This window comes from Helianthus annuus, chromosome 6 (genome assembly GCF_002127325.2).
Source record: "Helianthus annuus cultivar XRQ/B chromosome 6, HanXRQr2.0-SUNRISE, whole genome shotgun sequence".
Lineage (NCBI taxonomy): Eukaryota > Viridiplantae > Streptophyta > Magnoliopsida > Asterales > Asteraceae > Helianthus > Helianthus annuus.
In genome coordinates, this window is record NC_035438.2 from 113,574,344 (window position 1) to 113,584,968 (window position 10,625).

Sequence of the window (10,625 nt, forward strand, 5' to 3'; positions counted from 1 at the left end):
CTGTAAAAAATTTCAACACATGTTCAATCTAGGTTGAAGGACTATTTCACAAAACCACTTTTACAAGAATGATGCCGATTCCTGATCCACGATTACAAACTTGGGATCTCCGGCATAGTCCTAAGACTTCTATGGGAAACAAACTTCCATCCAAGTCTTTTCAGACTTGATGGCTTTCAACTCTTGCGCAGTGGGGTTGTATGTTGCCTTTTTAGTCGCATAAAAATCTTTTACCCCCTTTGCTTTTCCGTTCAACATTTTCCCAAAAATTTTCTTTACACTTCCATTAAATGTTTTCTCGACATCAAATTCTTTTTTCTCAGTGTAAAACTGTTTTGAAATATCAACTTTTCCAATTTTCTTTTTAACTTCTTCAAATTTCAATGATGGAAATTCATCATCATTCATTGAAATTTTCTTCTCAACCTGTGGCTTTTCTGGCTTTGTGGAACCAGATTCATCGCCGATATTTTCATCATTCTTTTTAACAACCCACACTTGGTTGTCTTTTTCTTTCTTTTTGTAAAAATTCATCTTCGAACACTCACCAACCTCATATTTTGAATTTTCAAAAATTTTAAGTCTATTGGTTGGTGGTTCAACATCTACAACTTTGTCTTTTAATTTCTGAGAAACTCCCTGTTTTGTTTTTGCATTTGTCGAACAGTTCCATGCAATGTGACCAGCTTCATTGCACTTGTAACAGGTTCGAGTCTCTCTTTGATAAAACACATCAGTTCCATTCTTCTTTCTTTCAGCAAGAAACTCTTGATTTGACTGTCTCCAGAATGGTTTCTTCTGTTCATCTTCTGAGCTTCCACCTGACACAAATTCTGTTCTTGTTTTAGAATTTTTATCATTTTTATAGTTTTCTGGTGGAACAAAGCCTAATCCTTTCTTTTTGTAGCTACGATTTTGGTTAGGTTTCTTTTGAAAACCAGAACCAGAATTGTAACCCTTTTTCTTGTTTAGACGTTGTTGAACTCTTGAAGTGTACTTTTTAGGTTTTTAAGTAAGATTCAAATCTTTTATTTCAGAAATATTGATTTCTGTCATTTTGAAAACCTTTTTGATCATGTCAAAGTGAACACTTCTTATTGGAAACTTTTTGTTGTAATATAATTTGTCAGAATCATTTAAAGTGTATACAACTTCAAATGTTTCATCATCCATATTTGCTTTCGATAATAAAAATTCTCTACTGTAAGACCGTTTAACCGACGAATTTTGACTGTTGACTGATGAATTTGACCCTCCAGACTTAGATTTTGACTCGGACTCCTCATCAGTATCCAACACCTGATCGACCACCTTTTTAATTAACTCAGACTCATGATCGGTATCGGACGAGGTAAACGTGACATCAATGTTATCTGGAAAAACGTCAGTTGTGTCGGTTTTTAACTTTATATTGACTGCTTTCGCAAGTTGTTCCTCATTTGGTTTTCTAGGAGAATACCCTTCCCAAATTGGAGGCGGACACTTGTTATAACTAACAGTCGATTTCTTACCACACTCTTTCTTCTTGTTTTGCTTCTCGTCTTGAAAAGCTTCCATACCTGCAACAGTTGGGTAAATACGATCAATGAGATAATCAGAACTAGAATAACTTTGTAACAAACGTCTAATTCTCTCATTCTCGATCTTTTCTGTCTCCAACTCTTGCTTCCACTTAGCACTTTCTTCGATGTAAAAGTTGATAGCTTTCTGCTTTGTCATCATGACTGCATTCATCATCGTTAGTGCTTGTTATCTCTCTGAGTTTGTCTTTTGGAGACCAGTTACTGTTTTGTTCAAGACATCATATGATTCTTTTACATAGTTGAGATTGAACAGTAACTGCTCCTTCTTCTTCTCGTACTCAGCTATTATGTCATCTTTTGCTGCACATTCCTTGCATGCTTCCAAACACTTTGTGCAAGGCTTGACAACTTCAACAATCTTCTCAACCTCGATTGTTTTCACCACTTCAATCACCTTTTCTTCTTCTTTCACCTTCTCAGCTTCAATTACTTTCTCAACTTCAGTAATCTTCTCAGCAACACTTTCAACATTTTGAACATTATCTTCAGATTTCTTTTGTTGTTCTTTAGCAGCTCTTTTCTCCTTCAGTTTCTCCAAGCGATCTGCAAAATAGAAATGAAAACTTTCAGGAGAAAGATGAGATTTTGCAATATTGATATGTTTTTCTTCCTCATCATCACTGCTACTATCAACTGGTGACTGATCAAACTGTACAGATTTTTCTGAATCAGCATCTGATAAACAAGAATCTGACGGTGTTTGATCAAATACAACTTCTTTTTCTGAATTAACAACATTTTGTTCACTCTCATCTGAAATCTGTGACTTTTCATCAAAACTTTCTGAGCTTTCATCAGAGGTAACAGACTTTTCATCCTCACTCTTCACATTCACTCCAATAGATTTCATCCAGGTAGTAAACATATCTGGTTCTCTGACAATCTTTGTAATGAAAGCTTTGAAGTCTCCTTTTTCATCAACAAACATATCCCAGCTGAAACCTTCAGGTAGTTGTTCATCATCTTGATCAACTAAACAGGCTTTGCTATCAGGAGATATGTAGTTGCTCCAGTTGAAGTTCACCAAACATGCTCTCTTTGAATCTTCAATCTTTCTACCATGAGCCGTCTGTGAATCTTGTGATTGACCAACCTGCTGATAAATGGCTTTTCGGTAGTAATCATCTTTACCAAATGGATTTTGAGCACTGCTAGCTTCTCTATTCTTGCATTCCCGTTTGAAATGGCCTTTCTCCCTGCATTGAAAACAAGTAACTTTAGATTTATCAAAACCTAAAGTAGATACATGAGCATCAAGAAAGTCATTTCTCCCAGTAATTGTCTTGAACTTTTCAGCGCGTCGAAGAACACTGGCAAGACACCATTTGATATCCATTAATTCCATCTCTTTGGCGTCTATTTGGTCGTAATCCTCTTTGGTGAGCATTGGATTTCCGATCCGACTAGCTACTAGACCCTCATAAGATAACAATACAGAACCAAGTAGAGCCATGTGGTCTTTAGCAGTGTCTTCTGAAAAGCTTTGGCCTTCTGGAAGATTTAGCGCGATGTTACACTGAATCACATATCCATTTCCCGTTTTTGTGCTTTGTGACTGAAAACTTGAATTTGACTCTTTAGGATTAACACTAGGAAATGATGAGAGTCCACTGCTGCTTTTGCCAGAACCCTGATCAGCCTTTTCTGATGAATCTCCAGCACTGAACGCAGTTTGAATTTTCGGACTTCTCTCAGTTTCAGGAACTGGAATACTACCTTTATAGTACATCTTCACATCCTGTTGACCACTCGGACTGTTCATCCTAGCGATCTTCTGCTGTTCCAGATCCTGACTCTCGATCTTTTCAATAAACTGAGATATAGTCAACCCATCATAAACACCCGTGTTTTTCAGAATCATCAGATATGTTCCCCACTCTTTCTGTGGTAAAGCATCGGCAAGCTTGTCCACCCATTCTTCACGATCTTTTGTAATACTTAACATCGACATCGATCGCACTAGATGACAGTATCTCTCGATCAACTTCTTTGTATCCTCTCCCGGTAAACTGCTGAACAGATCAAACTCTTTCTTTAGTAGTGCCTTTTTGCTCTTTATCATATTCTCGCTACCCTCGAATTTGACTTTAAGTGCATCCCAAATTGACTTTGCAGTTTTGTCATGCTGTAGCAGAATGAATATATCCTCTTTGATTGCTTGTTGCAGCAGACTGATCATCATTTTCTCCGCTTTGTACATAACCCTTTCCTGATCCGTGAACTCAGATAACTCTTTAAGACCTTGTAGATCTGTTCGAGGCAACACATATTTCTTCAAGATGCATTCCCATAATCTAAGATGATGTGCCTGAACCCAGTTCTCGAATCGATCTTTCCACCCGTAGTATTCTTCGATACTCATCAATTTCGGGGGCTTTTGGGTGGTTCCCGTCTCGTTCTCTAAGTTCATGGCCTGAGCAATCGCAGCTGGAGTAGACGGTGTTGCAAATGCGTTGTAAAACTCGGTATCCATGTTTCACACCTGTATCACCTGATGTACACACAATCAAACAAAACACAATCAGTTTAAAACACTTATCAAAGCAACTGAATCAAATTGATACTATGTGCGAACTGAATCACTCGAACTGATGAATATTCTGTGCGGACTGAAGTTTGACAGACTGTACAGACTGCTATGACCCGGATCAAAATCAAACGACCAGATTCACTACATACGAACGGATGGACTTTCGAATGACCTGATGGACTTTTAACAATTTTGAACTCCAAACCGTACGAACTGGAACAAACTTTCAAGCAGACAGGACTGAGATCAAGTGACCTTTTAATGACCTGGTTCACAAAAACACAACTTGGACTTCCAAACAACTTGTCCTTCTTTCAATTGAATTGGTTCACTATATATAAATTGATGGACCTTTCAAAATATTTGAACCATAAATGACCACTTATAGTAATTCAATTAAAGATGAAAATGACAACTCCAATTACTAAATTCACTTGCACATAATCACAGACTGATTGGGCCGCTTTATGACCTGTTATCTCGAATAATGATTGGGCCGACAACAATACCACAAGCAATCAACAGTTGGGCCAATTATATAGGATAATGAGCTGCACACTTGCACAAGTCAACAACTTTAATTTTTTTTACTAATATCTGATTGGGCCAAACACTAACACTATCTTGGGTCGATGTCTTTATTTTATTTGATAGGGCAGCAAATGAAATAGTATCCGATAACTTTGACAATTTATGCACACCCCACTAAATTTACACTTGATTGGACCGTTACCCTTTTATTTTTAAAACACCCAATCCACTTAACTAACATCACTTAACAACCATTGGACCACAAATCCATTATATATGATTGACTGATTTATTTTATAAATGTGGCCGACAAAGACTCAATCCGACAATTTGGAGCGGACTTGACTAAAAGCGGACTTCAACTTTGTCAGAAAAGCGGATCTCTTGAAATTTGTCACTAAAAGCGGATCTATGAAGAACACTTGGAGCGGACCAGACTTTGAAGCGGACCTGTGATGAACACAAAAGCGGACTTGACTTTGCAGCAGACCTACATGCAATTTGGAGCGAACCTACTACAATTTGGAGCGAACCTACTACTTGTTCGAAAAAGCGAACCATATTCGAGACTAATTTGACCCATTTTTACTTTGAATTTCAGTGTCAAATTTTCAAGGGTTTAACTATGATCAATTACCTACAACCTGTGAAATTTTGAGCGAATTCCGACCGTTACAACTTTCTGAACTGAAAATAGAAGGTGTAGAAGTAAGAAATGATGATGAATTCCAGCTATTCTCTGTAGAAAACCTCCTCCCAAGCTCTGATACCACTTGTAGGATCGTGATTCGACCCGAATGAGTCGTTCAGAGGCGTTCTTCTATGTTTCAGGTGCGGAATAACAAGAAACGTAGGTAGAAATAGCTTGTTCTTCACTTAAACTACTATTTTATTGATTTAACAATGATTACAGCTCGATCTTCACACCGGCAGCACTTCGGTATGGAATTTTACCAAGTTACAAATGAGATCCGCTCATGTAGTATTTATAGTGCAGGTAGGTTCCCACTTACGGACATGTACGTATAACGGACCTAACCAGATAGGTTCCCATATACGGACATGGACGTATAAGCGGACCTGACCTGATAGGTTCGCATATACGGACATGACACATAAGCGGACCTACACCCTAATTACATACATTTTCATATTTTCTCGTAATTCGAGCCCTAATCTATACAATACAATAAAAGACTCGATACAAGACGAAGTCAACAGATGTAGTGCACCAACAACCTTGCTCCCCCAAATGTAAGATCTAAACTTGTCCAAGGCATACACCACCGCTAATAATTCTTTCTCGGTCGTGGTGTAGTTCAGTTGCGCCTCGGACAAAGTTTTGCTTGCATAATATATCACCACAGGTTTCTTATCGACCCTTTGACCCAAAACCGCTCCAATGGTCGTGTCGCTAGCATCGCACATAATCTCGAACGGCTTTGACCAATCCGGTGGTTGCAAGATAGGAGCCTTCACCAATTGTTCCTTCAAAACATGAAACGCTTGTAAACATTCGTCAGTAAAATCAAATGGAACATCTTTCAATAATAAGTTGCATAAAGGTTTTGTAATTACACTAAAACCCTTAAGAAACCTTCTATAAAACCCCGCATGTCCCAAAAATGATCTTACCCCCTTAACATTCTTTGGTGGGGGTAAAGATGAAATTACCCGAATCTTTGCCTTGTCTACCTCCATTCCCCGGTCCAATCTCACATGTCCCAATACAATACCCTCTTGAACCATAAAATGGCTTTTTTCCCAACTTAGTACCAAATTTGTCTCAACGCATCTTTTTAAAACTTTTTCTAATTCATTAAGACAATATTCAAAACTTGGACCAAAGATGGAGAAATCATCCATAAACACTTCAAGAGATTCCCCGACCATGTCCGAAAATATACTCATCATACATCTTTGGAATGTGGTCGGGGCGTTACATAGTCCAAATGGCATTCGCCGAAAAGCAAATGTACCATATGGACATGTAAACGTGGTTTTGTGTTGGTCGTCCGGGTGAATAGCAATTTGGTTATATCCCGAGTACCCATCCAAAAAACAATAATATTTTTGACCGGAAAGTTTTTCAATTATTTGGTCAATGAAGGGTAACGGAAAATGGTCTTTAGAGGCAGCAGCGTTTAGTTTTCTATAATCAATACAAACCCGCCACCCGGTTACCGGGCGGGTGGCGATTTGCTCACCTTGCTCATCTTTTACTACCTGAATGCCGGATTTTTTAGGCACTACCTGAGTTGGACTTACCCATGCACTATCCGAGATGGGATAAATGATCCCCGCATCCAACCACTTGATAACTTCTTTCTTGACCACCTCTCTCAAGTTTGGGTTCAACCTTCTTTGTGTTTCACGGGTTGGCTTTGCTTCTTCACTTGTAATAATTTTGTGCATCACAATGGATGGACTAATACCTTTTAAATCGGCTATCGTCCACCCAATTGCCGCCTTGTGAGCCTTCAAAACCCGTATCAACTCCTCCTCTTGAGCTACCGCCAAATTGGAAGCAATGATCACCGGTAAAGTGTCATTCTCCCCCAAAAACGCATACTTCAGGTGCTTTGGTAGCTCTTTCAACTCCACACTTGGTGGACATTCCAAGGAAGGTTTTGTTCCCGAATCAATTTCCACCGGTAAAGAATCCGTTTGGTGGGTCCATGGCGGTCTTCCTTCTTTCACCGCAAGAGCCTCTTGCTCTTTCTCTTCCATCTCCAACTCACATGCATGAACCTGCAAAGACACATCACAAATACAAGACCCCAAAATTTCCTCTTCGAACTCCTTCGGGTCGTATCCATCTATGAAATCTGCTAAGAAACACTCATCACCATAAACGTTAGTACCATTAGTAAAAACATTTAATCTCATCTTTCTATTACCGAATGTCATGTCGACCGTACCATATCGACAATCAATAACGGCATGTGCGGTGTTCAAAAATGGCTGACCCAAAATAACATTCTGTTGTTGAATTGGGTCCACGGATGAGTAATCTAGCACAAGAAAATCAACGGGATAATAAAACTCACCAACCTTAACTATCACATCCCGTACGATACCCCGGGGAAGTTTGTGAGACAAGTCGGTTAATACAACCGTTGTCTCAACTCGCTTCAATGGACCAAAATCGTATTGGTCATATAATCCTCCCGGTAGGATACTTACTCCGGCTCCAAGATCCAATTAACGCCCTTGCGGTTTGAAAATTTCCAACTTGGATGTTTATTATGGGCGTTCCCGGATCTTGTAACTTAGGAGGAAGGTCTCCTTTCAATACCGCACTTACCTGCTCCGTCAAGTCTACCAATTTAGGCACTTTTTGTTGCCTCTTTTGAGTACACAATTCTTTTAAGAACTTGGCGTAAGCGGGTACCTGTTTGATAGCTTCAAGTAAAGGGAGATTAATTTTAACTTGTTTAAACACCTCCCACATTTCCTCTTTTTGAGGACCCTGTTTTGAAATAAAATTTTTTCTACCCGGATCTAATAAAGCCGAGGGAAATGGTAATTCACTAGATCCCTCACCCTCATTTATCTTTTCTTTTTCCTTATTAATTTCGGGTTTTTCAAAATTGGGTTTTTTAGAAGAAACAATAGGTGGTTCATTTTCTTCCTCACTTTCTTGACCTATTATATCCTCAACCACCCCATCAACCAAATCCGGTGAAGGATTGGTTTTGTACTCTTTCCCACTTCTCAAAACACTTACATGGTGAATATTAACGTTATTACCTCTTGAAGTACCATGAGATGGTTTTACCTTAGTGTCGCTTGGTAATTGACCTTTGTTTTTCTTCAATTCGGACACTTCGGTTGCAAGTTGACCCATTTGGGTGGTCAAAGTTTGAATTGCTTTGTCTCGGGCCTCATCCTTTTGTATGCGAGCATCATCCATTTGGTTCCTCTTTTGCATTTCCGCTTGCATGCTCTTCAACATTTCTATCATTTCATTTCCACCCGAAGACCCCCTTGTTCTTGACCCGTTCGATATTGCCTTTGGTATCCTTGGTTATTCCCACCTTGATATCCACTTTGGTTATTGTAAGGTTGGCGCGAACCATAATTACCTTGATTACCTTGGAAATTCGGGTTTGCTTGATTCGAAGGATTCCCATAACGAAAATTCGGGTGGTTCCTCAACCCGGGGTGGTAAGTGTTAGAATTCATGTTGAAGTTTCTACCACCCCCTCCTTGACCTTGTAATGCATTCACCTCCTCGTATTGCCCATCCACCATTCCTTGGCAATTTTCAGCCGCATGACTTATTTCATTACAAATAGCACAAACATCATAAATTTGGTTAGAAGTTTGTACATTACCATCCTCGGCTGCATGCACTTGTGTTCGAGTAACGGCCGGTCGTGCTCTCCTTGATGCTTAGGCTTTTCTCTTTGAAGTAATGGCCATTTGTTCCAAGAACTCCCAATCATCATTCTCATAATTGGTGCCAAAAGTCCCATTTATGATGGACATCAAATCTCGTGCATCTTCGGCACACAACCCTTCATGAAAGGCGTTCATCAACTCCCAAAGCTCAATTCCATGGTGCGGACAATTTTTGATCATCATATTTAAGCGCTCGAAGGCTTCATGGAACATTTCGCCTTGTTGTTGTTGGAAACTTCTCAACCCTTTCCTAGCATCATTGGTCTTTTGGGCGGTATAAAATCCGTCTAAGAATGTTTGTTGCATTTCCCCCCAAGTATAAATAGATGCCGAAGGCAAAGTGTAGAACCACTTCTTTGCCTTATCTTCCAAAGAGAATTGAAACAAGACCAACTTCACATCATCGGCCGAAAAACCTTGACTCCCAAGAGTGTTACAAATTGAGTCATAGGCCTCCAAATGAAAATAAGGTTCCTCCGTTGCTAGACCCTTATATTTTGGCAAACTTTGTAAGGAATTAGTCCTTACTTCAAAGGTTCTTCCTTGGTTCTTATGAGGAATAACCACCGGTGAAGGATTGTGAGTAATTACCGGTCTAAAATGCGCTTCAATGCCCCTCGCTTGCTCTCTAAGATGCCTCCTTGGAACACCAAACCTACCCCTTGGACGAACTCCCATTGGTCTTGGTATATGCCCTTGTGGTACATTTGGTTGTTGAAATTGTTGTTGTGGCATGAGTGGGTTTTGAAGTGGCCTTTGGAATTGTTGTTGAACATTCGATGGGCGAACTTGTTGCAATGGTATGGGACGTTGCATTTGTGGCCCTTGTGGCCTCGGCCTCACATGTTGAGGTATGAGTTGTTGTTGTTGCACTCCACCAACATTTGGCATCACTTGAATTTGGCCTTGCATATAACCGAATTCCCCTTGATCTCCATCACCCCCATAAGCATACCCATCTTTATCATAACCCTCAAACTCCTCAAATCCTTCATCATACCCATCTCCTTGAATTCCCGAAGATTGACCAAATGGAAGAGTCGAGTATTGGAAACCTGACTGGTTTGACAGTCGAAACGGTGTAGCATGGACAATGGTCGAAATTGGTGCTATGGTATGGCTTGAATATGACGGACCCGCACCCGGGAAGAAATGGGATAATGGTGGTATAGTAGTGGAAGGGTTAAAGGTAATGGTTGGTTCTTCTTGGGTATTAATGGGTTGTGTGGTGTTGGTTGGTGTAACATTTTGAATTATGGTGGGTTCGGTAGTATTTGGTGGAATGGTGGTATTTGGTGAAGGTTGAGTGGTTGATGGTATAAAGGGTTGAGCAGGTTCACCCGTAGTGGGTGGTGGTGGTGGATCCCTATCCATGTATCGAAGTGGTGTAATTGGTGTAATCGGTGTTGTTGGTGAACCGCTGATTGTATTTTCTCTTAGTAAAATTCTATTTGCTCGCAAAGTTCGCTCGATTTCTGGATCAAACACTAGTGGTGAAAGCTTGTGAGAGCTTCTAGTATGCATGCACCTGTAAATACCTGCACACTAAACATACCCCGCGTAAACCAGAAAAT

General features: G+C 39.8%; 1 non-coding gene across 1 annotated transcript; it reads left to right on the plus strand.

Annotated features, from left to right (window-relative positions):
• Window positions 1–9,202: 9,202 nt before the first annotated feature.
• Window positions 9,203–9,308, plus strand: LOC118480068. The gene has a single exon (XR_004861707.1). It is a non-coding gene; the product is annotated as a small nucleolar RNA R71 (small nucleolar RNA).
• The last annotated feature ends 1,317 nt before the right edge of the window (window positions 9,309–10,625 follow it).